The sequence below is a fragment of the Gambusia affinis genome, linkage group LG18 (genome assembly GCF_019740435.1).
Source record: "Gambusia affinis linkage group LG18, SWU_Gaff_1.0, whole genome shotgun sequence".
In the NCBI taxonomy this organism is placed as follows: Eukaryota; Metazoa; Chordata; class Actinopteri; order Cyprinodontiformes; family Poeciliidae; genus Gambusia; species Gambusia affinis.
In genome coordinates, this window is record NC_057885.1 from 18,064,118 (window position 1) to 18,089,283 (window position 25,166).

At 38.2% G+C, this 25,166-nt stretch overlaps 1 protein-coding gene and 1 long non-coding RNA gene across 3 annotated transcripts in view; one reads left to right on the plus strand and one right to left on the minus strand.

Annotated features, from left to right (window-relative positions):
- Window positions 1–25,166, minus strand: part of slc8a4b (solute carrier family 8 member 4b) — a 129,098-nt gene that overhangs the window by 93,991 nt on the left and 9,941 nt on the right. The window lies entirely within an intron of this gene.
- Window positions 24,201–24,995, plus strand: LOC122820787. The gene is made up of 3 exons (XR_006368863.1): window positions 24,201–24,379; window positions 24,454–24,555; window positions 24,934–24,995. It is a non-coding gene; the product is annotated as an uncharacterized LOC122820787 (long non-coding RNA).

The window sequence follows — 25,166 nt, forward strand, 5'->3', positions numbered from 1 at the left end:
TCTCAGTGCAGCCTGGAGAACAAAATCTGAACTCAAATTAGCTTCATAACAAAATACTGGGGTGCAAACTGATTGCAGCTTTAACAGGGATTTTAAAGCACATTACAAATACCAAACAGCAGCGCACGCAAAGCCTGATAATTACTGAACTGGTTTCATTTTTTCTTTTTTTTTTCCATTTCTCTACTGGTCTCAACAAATTTCACATAATTTCCTAGAACTTAAGAGGAGAAAACTTAAAATGTAAATTTCAAAAGTTCAAATTACTGACTGCACAGATAAGAGTAAATTCAACAGTTAAATGTAACATAAAAAGGTGTAAACTCAGCTGGTCATGATAGCAAATTTTGCTGGGCGATAAATTGTCCCAATAATTATCGCAATAAACGATAATATTGTTATTTTGAGGCCATTTTCAAGTGATATAGTTCAAGTTCGCCCTCTCAAAGACCAGTAAACTTTAATTTAGTGAAGAACACTTAACACTGGAAGATATTTCAAATATGCAAAATAAAACACAACAACCAAAAAAAGGAGATAAAACTCATTAACAAACCATAAATAAAATGGATTAGGAACTCTCTTTAAACAGCAGGAAAACCTTTGAGCTTGTTTAAATTTTTTATTTATCATGCGATTCATTGTCAAAAATACTCTATTGATCCCAAAGGAAAATTGAATTAAATTATTATTATGACAGGCTTAGTATGGACCTTCCATTTAAAGGTATTTAATCCATTTGATTGGTTCATTATTCCAGTTACCATCCAGTTCAGTTTGGAAAGTAATGGAAGAAATTCACCAACCCAAAACATTTTCATTTCCTCCTTATATCATCTTTTTTTTCTTTTCAATTTGGTAATTTGGATTAATGTTTAGTTTCAGCCTTAGCTTCGTTTTTAAACCTTCCGACAAATATGTGTTTATACTTTACTACAAGTTAACCAATAAATCCAAACTCACATTTTACCTGCTAATAAAAATAAAAGCAGTCTCTAAATGTAATGTCGTCCATATAAATCATATATCTACCCTTGGGCTCCCAGGAGCATTTATATAATAATCTCTAGGAAAACACGCAACATGCATTAATTATGCAACATATGCACCAGTAACATTTGAGCAGTTCCCATCTGCTCTCTGTTAAAGGCATCTTGAGCTGCAGCCCGGCTTTAACTACACAAACTGCGGTTTCTGCATTCATGCAGCCATCGAACCAAAGTTAATCCATATTTCCTGCTGTGTTAATGTGTCTGCAGCACGCACAGACACATTTAAGGAGCCGTAGCACAATGTAGCGCTGCTTTTTGCAGGCTTACGCAGCCTACACGGCTTATTATTACCTGTAATGGAGTGATTTAACATCTTAAAACACTGCTAGCAATTTTATATTTTGCTCGCAAGACGCCAGACTTGCTGTTATTTCTTTAAATGGTTTTGATCGGCATCTTTTTAAGACTTTTCGTGATATTTTTTGTAGTTTCTTGTTGGATTTTGATAACCCAGTGTTTGTTTAACAAACATTGGTGAAGAAGTAAAGGAATCGCTAGAGAATATTTTTTATCTGATAGTCCGGTTGATTTTATTTGATTGGGTTTCAAAATTTAAACTTTTGTTACGTTCTCTGCTGTTTGCTTTCACACTGCACTCCGTCAAACTATCAAAATCCTTTGAAAAGCCAGTTCCCCTCCTCGCCTGTGGAGGCGCTGCATCAAGAACCACTGAAGGAACCGACACGAAAATCTCTGAAAGAGAGATGAATGCAATTTCCATCTTCACTAAATGTAAACAAAAATGAAGTAGCGTCAGATTTTAGCAATTGTAGGATTTCTGTTTTGACTTCCATAAAACTCCACAAGCCATTTCTCTATTAGCGCTAGACACACGTTTGTTTTGGTTGTTTTTACCCAGAATTCCCTGCGCTTTAGTCAACTTCCTCCTTTTGGAGCGGTCGTTCTTTATTGCACAAGGCAGATTAAAGACTGAACTCATGACTGAACTTAGAAATGTATTGACTTTTAAGCATCTATCTTACATCTTCTTTCTTTTTTCATTTCCTTTTCCTTTTTTCTTCTCTTATCTTACACTTCTTTTTAGATCCAAGTACATTTTACTATAACTTTATATATGACACAAAAAAACTATTTGAAGGTGATGTCCTAGATAAGATCTTGGTGCTAAAATGCTATTTTCTTTCTGCCTGTGTTGATTTTTGTGATATCCGTTCAAAGATTCAACAAAAAATAAGTAAAAAACTTTTTATGGGGCCATTTTATGTTCTGAAAAAAACAGTATTTAAGTTTAGAAACTTAATTAAAAAAATGGTTGAAATGAGATCAATAGAAAAAGACATATTTAAAAGAAAGAATATATATATACAGAGGTAGATAGATATAGATATAGATATAGATATAGAGATAGACTCGGAGAGAGCTATAGATCTATATATGCATATAGATCTATAGATGGATATATAAATATATAGATATATCGATACACAGAGAAAGGTAGACAGAAATAGATATATAGATGGATAGAAATAGATAGATCTAAAGATAATTGTAGAGATAGACAGATGGATGGATTGATACAGGCATAGAGAGAAAAAGATAGATATAGAGATATAGCTATATAAATATAGACATAGATATATGGAGATAGATATAAATAAATAAATAGATAGATCTAGAGATAGACATGGAGATAAATAGATGTAGTTATAGAGATATAGATAGATAGACTTTGTATGTCCAAAGCAATACAGTGACATGTTAGTGGCAGCAATATGTCAGACAATAAATCACAGTGCAAATTTGCTCAAATTATAAAAACTACATTTAAAAGCAAATATATTGTATGCATTTCTGTTTAAAAGTCAGTGAATTTGTTTGCTCTGTTATTGTCCCAGGGTTTAATCTGCCTTGGAAACATGATAAAAACAAGTGGGAATATTTCCACACTCCTTTACATCCACTTAAAAATGTGAAAGTTGACAACAAAAAGATCGTTTAGGAACAAGATAACTGCTAACACGTCATCTGCTTCTGCATATAACTGCATGTTGGAGAATGAAAGTCAGAGAGAGGAGAGTTAAACAAAGAGAGATTAGAGAGCAGGTCCATTACTGTTGCTATGGTGATTAACGAGATACAAAATTCCTGATGGTTACGGGTTAAGAGAGGCGTGGGTGACTCCGAGTGTGTGACAGTGAGAGATAAAACCAGAGAAACTCTCAGGGAAACGAGTCCCGTCTAAAACCCTTCGGCTGGTTTTTCCATCCCTGGATCGATTTGTCACCGGGACAACAAATTATCTGTTAGGGCAGTTCAGCAAACACACACAAAGCGAGCAGGTTTTAGAGTAAATCTTCAGGAAATTGACTCCCTGCGTGCCTGCCCGTCACTTCTCTTTGAATATATGAATTAAACTGTGACATTTGGCCGCCAACTCCTGGCAGCGACGCTCGGAGGAGAGGAGAAGGTCTGCCAGAGGACGGAGGAAAACACAGACTGTAGAGGATTACGGACAGATTTAAAGTTACAAATGAGAAACAGAGAAAAAAACAATCGATTCGGTTTTAGATATGATGCCCGCAAGCAGAGATTTACACACCTAATTCCCAGCTTTAATGTAAACATGAGAAATATCAACTTTCCCACACATAAACAAACCTGTACAGCAAATATCATTTTTAGCTCTTCTTTTATTTTTGCAATAAGAAGTAATTAAAAAGCCTGAGAAATCCACATGTGCAGCAGCAAAGGTTTTGCTCTGCAGAGGCATCAAACACACTTCTAGGATCTACTGACAGATTAATTTGTGGAAATGTTGTTGGAAAATCATCACAATAAAGCAGCTAAATTATAACAAAAACTAAATTCAACAATGTTTAAACCTGAAGGGACAAACTTGGTGGTCAGCGAAGCTTTAGAGTCGGACAGTAACTAGTTACCTATACTTGAGTAACTTTTTGAAAATAATTACTTTCAGGAGTATTTTTTCCTACGCTGTAATTCTTACTTTTCCTTGAGTAATTTTACCGTAAGGTATTTATTTCTGCTGTTGAGTAATTCACCAGAAACACACACCTACAGTTTTTGTTAAAGTTTCAACTAACAAAAACTGATTTGGAAAAGTTTTTTCTTGGTTGGATTTTGTTATTTTATATTTATGTTTATTTATATGAATCAGTTTGGTGATTAAAATACCAAAATGTCCACATAACTTTATATTCTTCGGTCTGTCTGATGATGTAATTTTTAAATATTAAATGTCTGATAATTTGATCAATACTTGAGTATTACAAGTTTGCTGTATTAAAAGAAAGACCTCTAGTTTTCAGTTTCTTTTGGGTTTAATTGAATACATTTATTTTCAGTGATATTAACAGGATTTGGGTCACTTATTTTCAAAACACTTGCTATATTTAGTCAAGTTTAAGAAAGAATAAAAGCTGCAAAGTCAGCTTTTCAGTAAAAGAAAATGATGTTGGTAATAAGTTTTACCCTGATTACAAATTAAATCTTCATTTGCATCTAAGGGCCAAATTTGAATCCATCCAAGAGCCACAAGTGGCCCACGCACCGCACTTTGGACCCTGTACACAGTAACTGATTAAAGCGGAGTTATGCGCTACACTTAGATATTCCCCGGAGCTTAGAGGCCGTGTCCATCTCCGAATGCGTTTGCGTCCGTCTGAATGTGTGCCAGTGAGACTCAAACCGCGATTAGTCCTTTCTCGTTTGCCAGTAATGGGTGAAATGAAGGGCCTGAGCAGATCCAGAGGTCGATGAGACCTGAGTGCGTCGCTGCGTCTGAAGCACGTCCCACTACATGTGCAGAATAACGAGGATTCATCAGAACGACGAGCTCCAACACCCACAGCTGCACACACTTTCATCTTCCTTCTTATCGCACATAAAACGCCACGGAAGGGTTTGATCTAATGGCCGCACTTTCAGTTTTCAACACTTTTCCAGCACATGGAGAAATTAGCTGGATGAACTCAAGCAATTTGAGTGGGTGGGAATAGAAATGTGACCAAGGCTCTTTGAGGGAAGATATCTTAATCACTAACAAGCTCACAGTGGAGGTGTGGAGATGCATATCCGGCCTTATGTGCATCTACTTGCTATCACCTTTGATTCATCTGATTTAGTCAGGAATAGATACCAGCGGTGATAAGAGCAGCAGAGAGGAGAGGAAATGAAGCAAAGAGTTGATGTGGACAAAATGGGAAAAGTGCCGTGGAGAAAATAGTAATAATAGTGAGAACAATGGTGAGGAGGAAATGAGAAATGGTTCGAAGAGCCCTTTAGGCTGCAGAGGCCAGAGAGGAGCGATAACGTTCTGCAGCGAAGGAGAAAAACGGACGACCTCCCAGGAAGGTCTGGTTTTACTTCTGGGTTCAGATTCACATTAATGAACACAATAAAAGTGGCTTAATGTTAATCAATTATGATGGAGTGCAAGGAAAATCCAAATAGGGCTGCGCCATGTTAGAAAATATTGCAATGAAGATAACTGTAGCCAGGGCCGGATTTAGAAGAATATGGGTCCGGGGCTGGACACATGTCAGAAAAAACTTTAATAAAAATCCTCCACTCCTGTAAATTAGAGAGCATTTAGACATTTTACACATCTGGCAGATGTTAATTTTGACAATGATTCTTAAATGTTTGAGTTGTTTCAGTAATAAAAGTCCAGTAATATTTTAATAAAACACCACATGTGAAATCAGTTGTTCACTTTAATATGAGCAGTAAAAGATATTTGTGTGATGTCTGCGTCGCTTTGTTTGTTCTCACAGGCGTCTGACTGCCTTCGTATTTAATTAGCAGCAAAAACATTTATTGGATTTCATCAAAAACTTGGGATTGAGCATCAATCCGTGAATGTAGCCATAGACTCCATGATTTTGGCCAGAATGACAAAAAGTTTGGACATTCCTGCTTTAAATCTGCAGGATGTAACTTTATAAAGAATAAATGTTTTACGTATTTGTAAAAATTGTCATCATGTTGTGGTGGTATGCTATGAGACAGATAATCAGTGAAAATATCAATCTCCTCCCTGACCTACTGAAGACATGCACAACCAGTCAGAGCCAGAAGGAGGATCTTAGTGCTGTCAATCAACCCCATGAATGTGCTGCTAAATGTTCTAATGAAGGAGAAACAACTAATGTTACAGAAAAACTGCTAACTAGCCTTAGCATTTACAACAAGCTCTGCTGATGGAGAGAAGCTGTATCGTAGCAGAGAGCAACACAGACATAATTGACAGCGCTAAGACCCGCCTCCTGGCTTTGATTGGTTTAATTGGCTTCTAGTTATATCTGGGAGAAAGCAGAGGACCTCAATTTATTTCCTTTTTCACAGATTATTGCTCATAGGTTGGTAAATTGTATTTTTATTAAAGTTACATACCTTTTTAGGCTGAACATGTCGGTGACGACAGCCAGATTTGCAGTATTGTAATTCTGTCACTCTTTGTGCTATCTGAAAAATTTCAATGGTTTCTGAAAGGGGAGACATTGCGCTTTCCAACCAATATCAGGTTATTACGGTAATTTGACTCCTGTCGTAGCAGGAAGTGAAATTAATCTGAGGGAGGCTCTTTTAGTAGACGATAAATTGCGAAAATCACTTGCATTGAAAGTTCCAGTTGTTACGGACAAATGAGCAAATATATATTTACTCACAGGACATTTCAAAAACTGCATACAATTGAAATAAGCAAAAATATCCAGGTGGAGATTTGAAACTCGGATACAGAACTTCATAATCTACATGAGCAACAATTTTTCAGATCGGCATCTTGTATCAGCTGCTAATGCATGAACATGTGAAGTTGAAGGTGTTTATCTCTCTCACATTCATCCGGTCATAATCTCTGGCCCAAAGTCGTGTTTGCTCCTCGTGCATCGCTACGGCAACAGATTTAATACAGCAGAGCCCAGGTGGCTCCCCTGATGAGCAGCAAACAAAACCAGACCTGCACGTCGGGCTCCGTGCTGCGCTGCTCTAACACGGCCTGGCAGTTTAATGCTGTGGCTCTGGATAATCCACATAATCTAATGTATGCAATCTCATAATGCACATTACACATAGAATGTTACGCAACCCCACAATCAGCATAATCTGATATGTTTTGCTCACCCTGACAAACTCCCGACGCGCAGACCTCCCTACCCCAAGTCATTTTGCAGATGTTCATATTCAGTGTCTGCCAGCATGCATTTGTTTGTCTTAATGCCGTGTGTGTGTTTGCGCGTGTGTGGGTGTGTGTGTGTGTGTGTGTGTGCGTGTGTGTGTGTATGTGATGTTGAGAGGTAGTGGCAGCGCAGAGCTCAGACTTTTCCATCCCTTAGTAATGTCGCACACAGAGGGGAAAGAAAAGAGCCTGAGGAAACTTCCTGCTACACACGCACACACACACACACACACTCCTCAATGCTTATCATGCAGAAACAAACGAACATGAAGACTGAAAGTGACTGTTTAAAATCAGCCACTGTTTCTGAGCTGCTTAAATTAAACTGATTAATCAGCTGAGAAGTCGTTTGCTGAAGTTGGAGCTGGTTGCAGGTTTCTTTGTGAATTCTCAGACTGTATCTGGGCCACTCCGGATCGACTCACAGGGTAAGTAGAACAGATTTGCAGCATGAATTTGTGTTGCAGTTCCTGACAGTTCTCCACACTCGCTCCCTGCTGTCACACACAGAAATGCATTTTTGAAATGTGCTTATGGGATTAACAGGTAGTGGGAAATACGAGTACAGAACAGCAGGCCAGGCCGTTTTTGATTAAAAGTTTATTCGTTGCTGCATTTTTTAAAAATCCTATTCTTTTCCAGACTTGATTTGCAGAGTTCTCATTTTTAAAAATTAAATTTAAAGTGAAGAGCAGATATTTCCACAGGGGGTTTAGGAAGCCATATGGATGGATGGGATGTTTAGATAGAACTGGGAATTACATTTCCACACTTATGCAGACCTGGAAAACGTTTAAATCAAAGTCCATATGTTTCCCAACTGAGCCTGAAATCTGGACTCTGTTTCCCATGATGCAGCTTGTTTTGGTAAAGAAGTCAAATCCAATTTAACTGACATTTACACAGAACTATTGTGTAAATGCTGCCCCTTAAAATGTTATTTAAATATGACCAAAAAGGTCTAAACGTGATATTTTAACTAAGGAAGTAACCCTAGATGACTAACTCTAATCTTTCTTAAAATAATCAGTCATGGAGTACCTCAAGAGCCTGTGTTTGGACCTTTTCTTTTCACTTATTATTTATTAATTTTCATCTTTCTGCCTCCTCTCCCCACCTTGCCTCTATCTGCAGGCAGAAAAATGCTCTTCCAAGGTTTTGTGTTGCCCACAAGCAACTTTTTTGTAGGGCAAAAATTGGTTATATAATTCTTTTTGGACCAGAAATAAACTAGATCACATTAGAAAAAAACCCCTGACCTGCTTAGCTGGATTTAATTGACTCGTATCTAAGCCAAATGTTGATTGGATGTGTAGTTTATCTGTGCAGCACCCTGGGCAAACTTTTGTTCTAAATAGCCACTTTGTTGAACATTTTTAATCCACCTAGAAGAGGTCTTTTCAAGCTCGGCATTGTCTTGGACCCTTTATCCAGCATGCAGTTAGTTGAGAAAAACCCGTCTGCTTTTGAAATGATGCCACCAAGTGGAAAGAGAAAATGGAGAACACAACTGATCCATCTGTGTGCAGGAAGTGGGAGAGACGGAGCTGTGGTAAACATGATGGAGTTTAATGGGAACCTCTTTCATTAACTCAGGGCTTTGCTGCATAATAAAAACACCTCACCATACATGACCGGCTTTTTACTGCCAACAGGAGAAAACATCCATCTCTGTACTGCAGAACCAGTTCAGATTTTCTGTCCTCACTGACGGGTTTGAAACTAGTCCCACTCAAATCTTAATTAAATTCAGATCTGAATTGTTTTCATTTTGGTTTGCATGGGGAAATTTCTATGCCATAATCCAAGACCACACATTTTCAGTCTGAAAGCAGGATTTCATGATTTTTGCTCTAAAAACTTTTAAAATAAAATAAAATAAAAAACATGAAATCCATGAAAAGTATTTCATGTTTTTTATTTTTATTTTGAGAGCAGTATCCAATGTCTTTTGCTCTAAAAACTTTTAATACTTTTGCTTAAGTTTTTATTTTGAAAGGAGGATTTTATGTCTTCTCAAAACTTGTAACATCTCCTCATGTTCACACTTGGCCTCTGTACGACTCTCTGCTCTCTTATGAAACATTTTATGCTTGTGCAAAATGAACCGTCTCCTAGCAACCTCCCAGCCAATAGAATGAAAGTGCTCTACTGGATGCGTTTGTTTCCTTTTAGTGGGTGTGCCTGTGAGGCTATTATCAATTGTAGCAACCTGTGCTGCCCACTGGGTGTATGGAGAAACAACGACCTCAGCTTTCTGCTCCATGTTACGCTAAATGTTACGAGCAGTGCTACTAATTGCTAACAGCTACTGATGGCTAACGGCTACAGATCGCTAACGGCTACAGATCGCTAACGGCTACAGATCGCTAACGGCTACTGACCGCTAACAGCTACAGATGGCTAACAGCTACTGACTGCTAACAGCTACTGATATTAGGTAGGAGTTTGTTCACCCAACCAACTCCCTATTTCAAAAATATTGCTGCTATTCTATTGTTCAGCTGTAGTTATTTTTCTGCATTAACAGCAAAACGATGAGGTAACAATCTACTGCTAATTATGTAATTATCTGTTGCTACACACGGGAAGTCCCCTGGTTGGTTGCAAATGTATGTTTCGAAACAACTTTCCCATAATGGGAGGTTCTGCCCTGGAAGCCAAACTATAACTGCTTCTGTTTATCCTGTGTGTGTTTTTATTTTTATTATCTTAAGAAAGTCAGAAGTCTGGCGTTTCCTCTGGTGTCCCGTCAGTTGTTTGCTCTTCATAACTCTGCAGCAACAGGTTGGGGAGGGACTAGATAATATCATAACTTATTCATTAGGGCTGAAATGATTAATCAAATTAATGGTGATTAATTGAATCCTAAAATAATCAGCAACTAATTTAGTAATCAATTGTTAACTGAAGTATACAGACACAGCCAGTTGCTGAAAGAAAAACACACTCAGAGCTTTAATTAAGCCAAAACTCTACAAAATTGTAGATACAATCTGTTTTAAAGATTAAAAAAAATAGTTATTTGTCTGTATTTATGTTCTGCAGATGCATCCTTTGCTTCAAATGATCAAGTTTTCACTGAAGGAAAACTGTGTTGTTGAATTCTTGGCAATAAAATGTTTATTTTGTCATTTAAAAAAGGAATGCTTTGGTTATTTGCATTTCCTTGATGGGTTTATTATGTTGTATAAAAAAGCTTAAGTAGTAGAATGAAAAATCTGCAGAATGTGAATTTTTTTTATCTGATTAATCGTTAGAATAATTAATAGAATAATCAACCGATTACTGAAGTAATCATTAGTTGCAGCTCAACTTTACATCTGCTTATGCATTTTCAGATTCTATGTAAAAGCCGGTTTTTCCATATGAATACCTGGAGAGAAGAAAAACACCTCAATTATAAATTCCTAATCTGGAAAGGTATGACTGCAATTGTAAATATGAAAATATGTTTCCAGTTTTAATCTGTGGGAATAATGTGATGAGAAATGTTAAAAGCATTTTCAAAAACCAGCAGAAAATGTGTTTGCTTATGATCTTCCTCCATATTTAAAAATCTAGTAAAGAAAAAAAATCAGCTGTCATATAAACAGAAACATGCAATCCAGACATTTAAAATCGTTTTGCAATCACGCATGAATGTCATGCAACCACGGCGCATGCAGAACCAGGCAGCAACCATGATGCACAGACTTTGTGTTCCTTTATCAGATTATGTAAATCAGATTCTAGTTTATGATGCCGTGACAGATTACATACAAATGAAGTGAGGAAGAAACACAAGGAAACAGAGATTTTTCCTGGATTTGGATTATGATAAAAGGTGGAGCAGGAAGTTGGGGGAAGATGTGGAGGATTTTGGTGAAAAGGGGACGAAGCGGTGACAGGCGGGAGGTGAGGAAGAGGATGAGGAAGGTGGTAAACAACCAGAGAGTGGACAGGCGAGGAGACAGAGCGGAGTAATGGCCGACCCGGAAAACAAAACTGATAGAGCGAGGATGACAGAGAGACGGGGAGAGAAATGTGGATTTGGAGGGATAGAGGCAGCAAATAAAGGCAGACGGCGCAGATGAGAAGAACGAAAGAACAAAAAAAGGAGTTTTATTTTATTTCATGATGATAAACCAGACAGAAACTCTGCAGGAATCAATCCTCTCTCTAAGCTCCAAGCCGCAGCGCAGCTCTGAAGGTTACCTGGATGGATTATGACTGAGATTAGACGCTGCTGTTCCCAGGATGAACAGGAGAAATTACCAACATTCTGATTATGTAAGAAACAGATTAAATTACAGCAAGAGAAGAGATGAAAGAGAGAGAGAGAGAGAGCAAAGATGTACCATAATCCATCCATCCATCTGATCATCCATCCATCCATCTGATCATCCATCTGATCATCCATCTGATCATCCATCTGATCATCCATCTGATCATCCATCCATCCATTCCTCCCATGTTTGCAGATTCTAGGAACATCTCCCTTAAATTCATCATGAAGTTTCATATTGGGACATTAAAACACCTCGGTAATAAAAACTTCTGCTAAACTCTGGCAGCTTGACACGACCGTCTGCTGTCCAGAAGAGATTCTGATGAAACCATCCAACTCCAGACACTTGCTTTTCTGTTCATCCAAAGTTCAAGCTGAGCAACAATTGCAGCCAGAAGTATAGAAAAGAGAGGCTAGAACACGACGACTGGGAGGATGGAGTGAGTCGAACAAGCAGACTAGAGGGTTAAATTAAAGACTGACAGGGTGGAGGCAGAGAGAAATAACAGGGCCTCGAATGGGAGGAGAGGACAAGAGTCAAACCATAAACCTGCTGCTGAAATTAAAAGCGTCTCATCTGCTTAACAACCGTTTGATTTGGGCTGTTCTTCCTTTAAAAGCAGCGGCTGTCTTCACATGAAGCCCATTGGAGCGTGTCCAATCCCTAAAGCCCCAACCCGTTCCCAGGAGAAGCCATAACCGTTAATAAAACAGAATCTACAGCCACCATTCTCTCTCCAAGCGTGGCTTTTCCAGAGCTCTCAATGCTGAAATGAAAAATTTTTAAAAAACACTGAGGAGACTAAAATGGAAGAGGCATTCGGTCTACTTTATTTTGGATTCTCTAGAAGACATTCAGTAGCAAACTGTATCAAGGCCTTGATTTGAGTCAGAGATGAGAACTAATTAGATTTTAAATTTCCTGCAAAATGCGGCTCACGCATTGACGGCGTCACCAATCTGCCCCCTGGTGTTGGACTCACTTTGGTTGCTCCAGGGTCTCTAAAGGTCACAGAGTTCTTCATTTTCACAGTCGGCTGCGCAAGTTATTGTTCACTTTTTTCTTTCCTGCAACTTGCTTCCCATTAACGGTTTCAACCCAGCAGATTGCACCGAATCTGGCCCGAGAGGTTGAGAAAGAAAACGGCAACAGGGTGGTGTTTTGTTTTTTTTTCTTCCTTTTTACATCTTTATGTTGCTGCAATGAATCAAAGCTTTAGAGAGATGTAATTTAAAAAAGAAACAACAATTTCCAACAACAAATATGACATCTCCAGTCATTCCAAAGCTCTGAATCGATGCATTTACATCACGCTGCTGTCTGTGGAAGTGTGTGTCATGCGCTCGGCTCCACACCACGATGTGATGTTGTTTTCTATTCTTAGCTGCATAAAGGAGAGCCTTTCTGCATATCAATGACCCCGCTCATCTTTAAACATCGTCTGGTGGGATGGCAGTGATGTGTGGAAATTCATTCATCTGCCTTCAGTTGTTCTGATATCGTTTGTAATGGTCTGAATGTGTGCAGATTTATTATTATTTTTTTTTTTTGATTTTAGTGTGGGTATTTAAATTAAACACCTTTAAATCTTGATGCTAAACTTTCAGGATGCATTTTGGTTTCTGCATCACTGGGGACTCTAATGCTGAAAATAAATCTCCTCCTGCTGTGTTTCCTCAACCAAAAAGTCCAATAATTTTTTGTGTTTCGGGAAGAGTTTGATGGGAATATAATCTTGTAATTTTCTTGATTTTTCTGCTGAATTTTCAAACTGCTACTAGTACCTATCACCAAATTCAGGCTTATTGGCCAAGATCAGCCTCATTGGTGCATCGCTATGCATTGTATTTACACACCTGTTTGCTCTAAACTGGCAAACATCTGCTTTCTTATGAGTGATCGCACTTGCTGATTATCAGTTAATCAGGTGCTTTGGTTAAAGCAGCAGCTTTTCCTGTAAATTCAACGAAACAAACAACTTTGTAAATATTTTTTCCCCATAGTTGGACAATACTTTGCAGTATCTCCTGCTCCTAGTTGTTTCTCAGGGTGTGTTCACATCTGACATTCCAGTGGACTTGGTTGCAACATTTGTTTCATTTTCAGCTGCTGTGGTTCGTTTTCACACTGCACTGTCAAACAAGCCAAACTAATTGAATAACCTGTTCCCCTCCTCTCCTGTGGTGGCGCTGCACCAAGAACCATTAAAGAAAATTACATGAAAACTTCCAAAAAAAGAAACTGAGCGCAACTGCCTTCTTCGTGAAATGTAAACAGGACTGGAGTGGTGTCAGATTTTAGCGGTTGTAGGATTTCTCTTTGTCTTTGGTAAAAAAAAAAAAAAAACACAAGTCATTTCTCCCGGTAGCGCTAGACTCGTGTGTTTGTTTTTTCCCAGAATGCCTTTTGCTGCATTCTGCTTCCTGCTTCTTGAGCTGCCTCTGGTCCGCTTAGCATTCATATATGCATTCAAACATTGCTAAATTTCACTTCAACCGAACCAAAACTGAGGTTTCTACATGGACCAGGGTTCTAAAGGCTGCATTCACACCACCACTGTTTAGTCCACTTCAATCAAATGGACCGGACTTTGTCTAGAAAGTCTGGTTCATTTGGGGAGGCGGGAATTGAACTCTGATGTGGACCAAGCTAACAGTGGTCCGCCTGAAAACTGCGGTCTTGATTCAGTTCAAGTGAACTCTGGTGTGGTTCAGTCCATGTGAATGCCAAGCAAACCAGAGATCGCTTCAAAAGCAGGAAGCTGAGAACAGCGCAAGGCATTCTGGGTAAATGTAAACAAAACAAACCTGTGAGTCTAACACTAGCAGGAGAAATGGCTCATGTTTTTTTTGTTTTTTTTACCAAAGACAAAAGAGAAATTTGAAAAACTGCAAAAATCTGACGCCACTCCATTTTTGTTTGCATTTCATGAAGAAGGAAGTTGCATTCATAGGATTTTGTGTCGTTTCCTTCAGTGGTTCTTGGTACAGCACCACCACAGGCGGGGAGGGAAACAAGTTAATCAATTTGTTTGGTTTGCTTGACACAGTGTGAAAGCGAACTGCACCAACTGAAAATTGCACAAATGAACTTTGGTTCCCAATCAGACCGTATCTACTGGATTATCAAGTGCTAGATTTAAAGGATTTGAACTTTAGATAACATCAGGACTTGTAATCAGACTCTTGAGTGTGACTCACAGAACAACTAGAAAGTATTTAATAACAAAATGTACCGATCTGAGTTTCCTTTTTGTTGCTGCACTGATCCGTTTCTTTGCTAGATGGAAGATAACCCTCACTTTGTTTAAGTCGGTGAGGCTCTTTAAGCCTCTGATGCCCACAGATAAAAACCGCCTGTTTTCACATGCATATCCCCACAGCGATCATTAAACTTTCATCTCTCACTTAAAGCTTTCTTATAGACCACCCAACCTTTAATTGCAGTGCGTGTCTGGAAAGTGTCTTCATTTAAAATGTACAAAATACCCTCAGTCTGCCTGTAAATGAGGATAACTTGAAGAGACATTTCCAAATGACCAAAGTGTGTTATCACTGCTGCAGGCTGATGAAAAATAGCGTTAGCATGCACACAACTTGATCTAGTAAGAGATCATGCATCCATGTTGCATGAAATTGTTGCTGTTGTGTCTTTAATGCCATATTAATGGCCAATAATTAGCTTTTGTTATGTTAAAGGTAACAAGAGTTCATGCTAAGGTTTAAATCCTAAACCTTACCAGTTCAGGCATCTGATATATTCTGATGTGAAATTAGAAATAACTCATAAAATATGCTCATAAAGCTTGATAAAGCAGTGGAAAGTGTTGAAGACGCTTACAGACTGTGGTCAATATATTGTTCCTTCTTAAAGAAAGCCACATTCCCTGGCAAAAAAAATCAATTATTACTCTCTCTGCACTGAAGCCATCTATAATTTTGAGGAGTGCTAACCTTTAAGCACCTTTATATCTCTCATGGGGCCGAGCAGGTCGGCTCAGCCACATGAAACATTTCATTCCTCTCCTTTTCTTGTCGCTCCTCAAGCTTCACCTCAGTGCTACATTCATCCAATTTGCTGCCAAACAGAGCGATTTCTAGGACTTGGAAGGATGAAGCAGCTCATGATGAACCAGACTGAAGCACTCAGTGTAATATTCAGCAGTCTGTTTAGTTCCTGCTCTGCAGAAATCACAGTTAGCTGATTCTCAGGCATTAAATTAATGTAACACTGCTAATTAACACTTATCAGAAGAATTTCCAAATTCCAGACTCAAATTTCTTGAGTTCAGCCAATGTTCAAAAACTGGATGGATGGATGGATGTTAAATTGATGGATGTATTGAAGCAGATCCAGCACAGCTGTGAAGATCTCAAACCTAGCAGGCCTCCAGTCTTTGAGGATTGGAGCTTTACACCCATGGTCTAGTCAAAGCCCACCATGGTAGAAATGCAGCAGAAATAAATACCTGCATTCATCATGAATGCCCATTAATCCTAATGTTTTGATAGTTTGCAGTAGATTTCCCAATAAAGAGTGTAAACTTTCCTCAGAGTTTGAAATATTTCACGTAGCAAAAGAAGTCGGACCGACCCAACCTCAGAACCCGGTTCCCTATCAACGTCTTCTTCTGTTTGCTCTTACATATTTGCATTTCTTATTATCTCATGGCTTCTTCCCTCCATGCTTCTTCATTTTCTCCCAATTCCTTGTCTTCATTTTACACACAAGCCTCTTTTGCATAACAATTTACGACACAATCACATCTCCACAGCTAACCATTCCTCCAACACTGCTAGCATTTACCACACACGCACACACACACGCCCTCTCACACACACACACGCACACACACACACACACGCCCTCTCACACACACACACCCTCTCACACACACACAGTGTCACACAGAGGAGAGCGGAGGATTACAGCCAGGTATTTCCTGTCCCTTTCAGCAGACGCAGCCCTCAGTAACTAGTAACAAGCGACGGCTGGAGCCAGTGAAACACATAACCAGATTATCCAGGACCAGAATAGCGGACCGGGTTGTGGGTTACCACCTTCTGCAGCAGGGAAGCCGGCGTGTTGTTGGGGGACTTAATGGATTAGCCGAGGATACAGTCACAAGGCAAAGAGAGTGCAAACAAGCAGGGAAGGCAGAAGACAGAGTTGTGTTTATTTTTGGTACAATAACAGAGGCAGACAGAGACTCTGGGTGTCGATTGTACACAAAAAGTACACAGGAAGAGGCAGAGGGGCAACTATGACGGGTAGGATAAATATTATAGGTGACCTATTGTGCTTCCCTGAACAGGTTAGGATAGGTCTATTGGCGATACAAAACATTTTTTGCACGAAATTCTTCTTAGATAATGAGATTTAGAGTTTCTTTCAGAGTGAGCTGTTTTAGAGCCTCTTGTCATTTTAAAACCAAATAATCTGCTGCTGGCCACACCCCCTACTCAACGTTTACACTCACATGAAAATATCTGCAAACAGACAGGCAATTATATAACCGCACACCTTTGAAAAGCAAAAGTGGAGCCTACTCCACAGCCAACAAAAATGCAGCAAGTAGTTTCTGGGTGATAAGTCAACAACAAAACATTTGTCTTTTCTAGCAGCCATTGTACACCACATACAGCAGTAAAATCAGCTGAACTCCACTGGGGTTGCTAGGTAACGGCGTAGGGCCCGACTATTGTGACTCAACAATCGGGAGGTTCTTGATACACCAAAAAAACATGAACTTATTTCCAAAATATGACTGGGTGTTATTTTTAGTGCTTGGGTTGTTTATAGAAGCAGAGAAATCCAACAGGATTTTTATAACAGGTCCCCTTTAATGATGATGTTTTCAGCAACACAATCACATCTCCACAGCTAACCACAGCTCCATATGGATGTATGGATAAATACATGAGGTTTTTACTCAGGGATTCTACACCCAGTGGACAAATTAATCTGAACTCACTCCGTTCAGTCCTTTCTAAAACCCTGCAGGTGTTGCCCACATTCACAGGTGTGGTCAGTAAAATCCCGCTCATAAGAACAGCAGACTCGGCAGAACCAAAGCTGTGGAAGACAAACGCTTATCACAGTTGACGGAGGCTGCTATTATTTTAAATATGCAAATGCATCCGTAGCCCACATTCACCAAGACAGATTGGGTCCCTGAATTATTAAGTTAGTGACATATTTTTTGGAGGTTAATAATTGATAATAGCTGGAGAAAGTTCCTGTAATCATCATCACGCATAAACTGACATCATCCAAATTTCTATTATCATCTCATCTTGGCTGAACAATCACTTGTGATTCATCACCATAACGTGGCCATGTGTTCTCAAAATGTGTCCAACTTCTCAGCTTTTGCCATCAAAATCACAATAAACACGAACACATCCAACGAGGCGGCGCAGCGTCATCAAATAAACCTGAGTGAAAACTCTGAATAGCTCTGTGTTTGTCATGACAGGAAATATTTAAAAACGCATAAATGTGCTGTTCTTGAAAGCAAGAGACCCTCTTTCTCTACTCTGCTTGGCTTGACTCAATTTGCAGGGATTATAAGCCGGTAAGATAATTATGCCAATTTTTTTGACCCGATTTCCCCTTTTCAACAATCTTAAAGATTCTTTGATTATCATGATAATCGTAATAGATATTCTTGCTACTCATGTGTAATTGGGTCTGAATTAATAGTTGCATATTTACACAAAATGTGTTCTTTAATGCATTTGTCTGTTTATACCTGATTATTCCTGTGTTCCCCTGTTACAAGGGGTTTGGTCCTCCTGCTCTGCCTCACTTTCTTCTTCTTTGTTCAAGGTCCTCCAGGACTATTAGAAATATTAGGTTATTCATTTCCTCCTCCCTTTTATTTATCTTGTTCAAATGTTTATTTTTCCTTTCTGTGTTAATGATAGGTGTTGGAATATTTTCACTTGAGTTGTTTATACACCTTTATAACATTAGATTATCCTAAATGCCTGGTTTTGTTATAACCACAATGTGCAGTGCATGCTAACACTATTATTTTGAATAGATTGGACTGGAGAACTGAAGCACATGCTAACATCTCCTGGCTGTCAGGTTAAATAAACAGAGACCGCCTCCGAATCCGGACTGGTGTGGTGGTTTGTCTGATCACACAGAAGTCCACCGGTCACACACGTGTGGTAAGGAACTGCTCTCGTCTAAAATCTGGAATATCCAGATTGTCTTGGTGAGATATCGCAGCATGTTTCTCCCACTAACGTAGCCTGTTGAATGTGACAGGTAGCCAATCAGAAAGGTAGCAGAAACAAAGCTGCCTCGCAGTTTTTCTGTATTATGGGAACCCTAAACACAGAAAACAAAACCAGAAAGTCTGGTGAAGGTTGGCGATGTCTTTATATCACCTTTTCTCTGTTAAACTCCACAAACTCTCGCCAATACTTCTTTCCTGTCAGCCATGTTTGTTTACACTGAACTCATGTTTTCCTGTCTGACATCTGAATGTTTGAGTTAAACATGTTGATTTGTGGTGTGCTGAACACCAAACGCTGCAGGACCAAACCTGCTAAAGATCTGCTTTATTGTCAGGTATTGAAAAACAATTTTAAAATCTTGTCATGTGAACATTTACTGGTACTATCTTCTTTGTTTGTACGTACTCCAGCAAACCGAGTCGAGGTGAAAATGCAACATAACAAAACTTTCTGATTGGTCAGATGTTGAGTGAATCTGGTACAAGTACCAAACCCGCCACTTTAAGAAAACCACCAGCAGTAACCTGAAAACAATAGATCAATGAGAAGGTGTAGTTTACCATTGAGGTGGTTCTCCATGGTGATCTAGAATGAAGCAAATCGTAAAACGTGGAATAGAGATGAATCAAGTAGAGCGAACTAATGGAAAAGATGACCAGCAGGGCAGCAATAGGTGGAGGCAGGGCAGAAGAAAGCTGTGGCTGTAAGCTGTAACTCGATGCCTGGATACTGGTACCTGCCTCATGCCTACAGGACTTTGAAAATGTTTTTCTACCTCTTGAACATTTTGACATTTTATCGAAACCAAAATCTTTCACATATTTTACCGGGCGTTTTATTTTTTGTTTGGGTGGTAGAACAACACAAAGTAATATACAATGTCAAAGTTCTAGCCTTTTGAAGGAATAACATCCAAAATGCTTGGCTTTCATTTGTGTCCACCCCCTTTTCCCTGACGCCCCTAAATGAAATCCACTGCCACTAGAGAGACTATATAGGACGGCTTTAGTCAAATTTTAATCGGGAGTGATTAATGACCCTAATCATTTTAATTTCCGGTGTATTACCGCCCCTCCCCCCTTCCGGTGTATTACCGCCCCTCCCCCACTTCCGGTGTATTACCGCCCCTCCCCCCAATCACCCCATCTGTTATGACATCAGAGTTTTAAGATTAATACAATTAAAGAATGAAAAAACATTATGAGTTTAAATAATCTAGATTAATATACAATATAATATATTTAAATAGATTTGGGATGTTGTATTTACCTCGGGTTTCAATTGAATATCTTCCTAAGACGTGAAGCGGGAGATGCGGTCCTGCCATCTGTGTGTCAAGAGTATGTGTCGCACATACACCCTGTGTGAGGTGAGGACAGAAATCCCTCAGGATAGTTCTCCTGACCTCTGATCACCAGGCATATTCACTATTGGCTCTTGGGAATTTGCTTGGGATAGGGCCCCTACGATTTATTTTCCTCTATGTCTCAGAAAAAACACATTTTTCAAAAAGTTGGCATTTTCTGTAGGTCCCAGAATTTGGGCGGGAGAGGGCTCCTACGATTTATTTTCCTCTATGTCTCAGAAAAAACACATTTTTCAAAAAGTTGGCATTTTCTGCAGGTCTCAGAATTTGCGCGGCAGAGGGCATAAGAGTAGAAAGGGGCTGACATCGCCCCACCATGGGCGTGTATGTGTGTGTGTGTGTGTGTGTGCGTGGGGCAGGGCTGACCCCCGGGCCCCTGCCATCGCTGTGTGTGTGCGTGCGTATGCGTGTGTGTGTCGGTGCGCGCATGGGTGTCCCTGCGTAAGAGTAAACATACCTCTAAAGAAAACCTAAAGTTTAACTGTTTTACTGCATTATTTATGGTAGCAGAATTAGTCAGTGCTGACTGAGTTTGTGATTTCCTTCATCACTTAAATTTGAAACTCTTATAGATTTTTTTTTTCCTGTAACACTTGCTAGTGTGATACATGTCCTTAAAAGTCCCTCATCTGTAAATTTATTTCTGAAGAATATCCTACAGATACTAAACAGGCCTTGGTGAAGCTACTCATATGTATCTTTCAGCTTTCCCTAAAGTTGAAAATTTTTTACATTGCACAACCACGCTCCAAGAGTTGCTCCAACATGGGAATTCTTTTATTTATTTTTTTTTTACCTTTAACTAATTAATCACTACTTTTGTCTTTGAGTTATATGCTGTATGTTTCTTGGCCCTAATGATGCTTTCCCTTCATCCATTATCTTACACACTTGAGTAATCCTGTGAATATAAGAACTTGTAGTATTTACTAGCAGTCATATTGCCTGAATTGTTCCACCTAAGTTTTCAGTCAGTTCACTCTTAACAACTACTTAATTCAGTTAAACCTGAATTGATTCGTGTTCACAGAACCAGTTTTGCAGCTACAATCTGAACTAGTTCTTGCTCGTTAAGCTAAAAATAAAGCAGAAAGCACACTATAGGTCATGCTGTGATTAGTTATTTAGTTATTACTAGTTTATTGTAGTTAGGGCAGATATAATAAAGTTATCTATGTTGACAGTAATGAAAAAAGTACCCGGTCCGCCATAAAATGGCTTATTGTTACAAATAAAACGACTGTTTCACAAAGAAGTGCTTCGCAGCCATTATGTTGTTTTTGCTCAAATAAATTGCATTTTAAAATGTTTTATCTAAACTGCTGCTCTTATTCATGTATTTTAACTGTTTAATCTACAATAAACAAAACGTTTTAATGAAAAGCATTTTTGTAACTAAACTTACCTTTTACCTTCTTATTACCATTAAGTCAGTCCTTATATCGAGTTGCTATATTGATATAGAACACAATAAGAATCCAATTACAATCCTTTGAGTCTGACAATCTCAAAGGGAGTGAACAAGAAAATATAACAATAAAAGTTCAAATCTGTAATTTTTGAAGATATCGCAAATGCCTGCATAACTAAAATCCCTGTAGTACCTGGATTTCTATCGATTTATTGAATGTGTAAATATTTATGAATGGCCATTCAGGTTTTATATAGTTTTTTTTTCTTTCTTTTGGTGTTTGTTGCACAAATTTAAATATATGAAGGATATCAACCAACAATTCAATCAATGAATTTGTGTTTTTTTCTTAAATACTCCCTCTCACGGTGAATTGCTTACATCTTCTGACAGCTAGTCCAACTTATGATAACATTGACTAGGTTTGCTATTGGTACACTTTACCTAAAAATAAAAATAATAAAATTAAATTAAACATACTCACTACACAACCGTGCTCCAAGAGTTGGTCACAATATGGTGAATTGTTTTGTTGCCGATAAAATTATCTACAGCTTTTGTTCCTTGGTCCTAATGATGCCGTCTGTTCACTAATGTTCACTAACAGACAGTGCGCCTCTTGTAATTGATAAGCTTATAAATGATCAATGCAAAGCATCAGTATGCGTTAAAGAAGATCTATCAGTCAGATTAAGTCAAATTTCATCAAACTCAAAGCAATCAAAATTCTATTTCTCTGAAAGGTAATCTTTCCTTTTCAGGGACTGTATGAAAGGAATCATTGAAATATATTATGAAATATACTATGAAATATTTAATTTGCAGAATCCCCATAATAAAACTTCAATTGTGAATTGAATGATTACATTGCATCTAGACACAAAATAATCAACTGTTAATTAGTAATCGTGCTATGTAAATGACTAACAAGATCTGATCAGACAAGAAACTTGACCACCTAAAGTGATTTCTCACATTGAACCGTCTGACTTTCTGTAGCTGACTAAATTTAACCTTACCAAAGTTTTGGCCTTAGAGCAAACAGGTACTGAGTTTGAAGCGTGGATCAGACGCCTTCAGCCATCTGCTAAAGCTAGACTCCGGCCTTCCTCACTGTAAAATAAAACATCAGACTTTAAACAAAAAAGTTCAAGTGAACATCACTTAATTATTATCAACTTATTGTTTGTACTCATCTTAAACAAGTGGCAGGAACGTTTGGTTAAAAAATAAAGCTTTACAAGTCAATCTATTTAAGTTGAGTCCATGCAACAACTAAAATAAAAAGTGAACTATTTGAAAGTAGCGAGGATTTTGGGTGGTAAAAGTTTAACATCTTAACACATCCAGACACTACCTCATTTCTGCTCAAGCAAACTGAAAAATTTTGAACAGTACAATTATGTCAAATAATGAGACCGCGTGTCTTTAATCTATGTAACAAATATATTGCTGCTGCTGCTGCTGTAGGCAGAAAATAAAAGAAGTTTTGCAGAGAATAACATTTTGGATGAGTTTAAAAACTCATTTTGGATGAGTTTAAGAATATTGTTTGCCAAAATCACACAGTGTAACTACACTTGTCTTTTATATGATGCAGTAATTGAATCTTTTAAGGCAATTGCTTTGCATAAATGTAAGTAAATACAACCTATTTTCCTGCTCCACATACTTAGCTAGCAGTTTGCCAATTAACTTCCCAGTCTGAACTTCTGGGCAACGTCTTGATTCAGTCAAATCTTCTATCCTAGATCTCCTGAACTCCAACATTCTTCTACATATCGGTACATATGTGAATGTTTGGCTTGCTGGTCTTCAGCATGCTTTGAATGCAGTATCTGGTTTCTCTTACTTTAACCCGCCCAACTTGCACCCGATTGGTATGTTAGTCTTTTGATTCCCTCCCAGTGAGGCGGTGCTTCACAAAGCAAACTGTTTGTCAAACCGTTGATCTGCCTGGTGGCTGTTTCAGAAGATGAGGAAAGATGGTGACTGAGTTTTAGACAGTACTGGTCAGCTCAAGCAGCTGCTCATGTAGCTGCTCATGTAGCTTTTCTTTTTACTGGATGGCAGTCCTAAAAGTACAAGTCTTTAAAATATGAATAAATACGTACAATTCCATAGTTATTTGATCCAGCGGTTATAGAAGTTTGGTAATAATGCAATTCAGGCATTGTGCTTTCTTAATGTAAGTATTTCTGCTACTGGACAAGAAATAGTGTTAAAAGAGGATTTAGAAAGAAAAATGCAAAGATGATATTTGTATTTACTGAGAGCAAGGCTGTGACTAGTTATCAGGACAGAATGAGAACTGAAAAACTGTTGGGTCCGCATGACCAAGGAGGGAACCGGTCATCTGCTCCAACAATTTATTAGTCTTTAGGAAATATTTTTGGACACAAGGTGCAGGAACATAACAATATCGGATGTATTTTTCATCCTTATGTCAGTGATTCAAAGCTATGTTTAATTCAGCATCATCTTAAAGATGGAAAGAGTCAATTATTTTTTCACCCATAGAAAAGTGTAATGTGTTTATTACAAGTAGGATTAACCAAGCTGAAGGAAAACAGAGAGAAAAGAGAAATAAATATTCATTGATACAGAACAAGAATTTTATGTTGTGTAAGATATTTAAGAAAATAATACTGAAACCGTGAACTCATGAATTTCTTTATCTGGTTGTTATCTCTAAACTACGTTTACTTTTTATGTTGAACCTCTTTTCCACAGTTTTTTCACTTAGTTCCACGACTGCAGTGAATTTTATAGTTAATGTTAAAATCCAACACAGAGTCTGAAGCGATGGAGGAAATTTACGTCAATATGGAACCTGTTGGACAAACTGCATCTAATCACACAGGTAAGAATGAAGTTACAGAGAAATCTAGTATGTATGTTATTAAATTTTTTTCTAATGTTAAGGTTTTTGTTAAGGTTGGAGCAGCTCCAAAGAGAGACTCGGCCTCGGTGTGGTCGTATGCTTGGGAATCCTGAATGTTTTAATTCTGGCTGAACTCATAGGCCTCAGTGTACACAGTGAGTCTTCTTCTAGTCATCTTACAGATGTAAACTGAGTAAATTTTATGTTTCTGTTTTTTCTACTGATCAAATAGCGAGGGTTTAAAAAAGAATAAAGCTTGGTGTCTCAAAGTGTTGCAGAGAGGTGAAACATTACACCATGTTACATGAGTTTGATTCATTTTCTGCAATGGTTGCATCTGCAGCCGTTTAGGTTAGCGTGTCTTTAATATCTCCTCTTTTTCAAACTACCAAACAATTTATTTTTCAGCGTTACCTCAGTTTAAATTCTACAGGTGTAACCAAAATCATGAAACTATTTTATAAGTCTTAGGTGAAAATACGATGCCACTTCTTTTTTTTTTTTGCAAACATGTTTGTTGATTTTTTTCCCAGCTCATAACATGACAGCAGATTTTTCTGACATCGGCAACATGCTGACTGAACAGAACAGCAAGTTCTCTCCATGAACTCTAACTTCACGGAAACGGCGCCACGAGCTGAAGAGACTTTAAGGTTTGTCAAAACTTTAAAAAATTTGTATCTCTTTAAAAACTGAATTCTACTCTGAATTGTAGAGTATAAATAATACCTTTCCTTTTTAGTTTAATCGAGTATAATGTAAATGA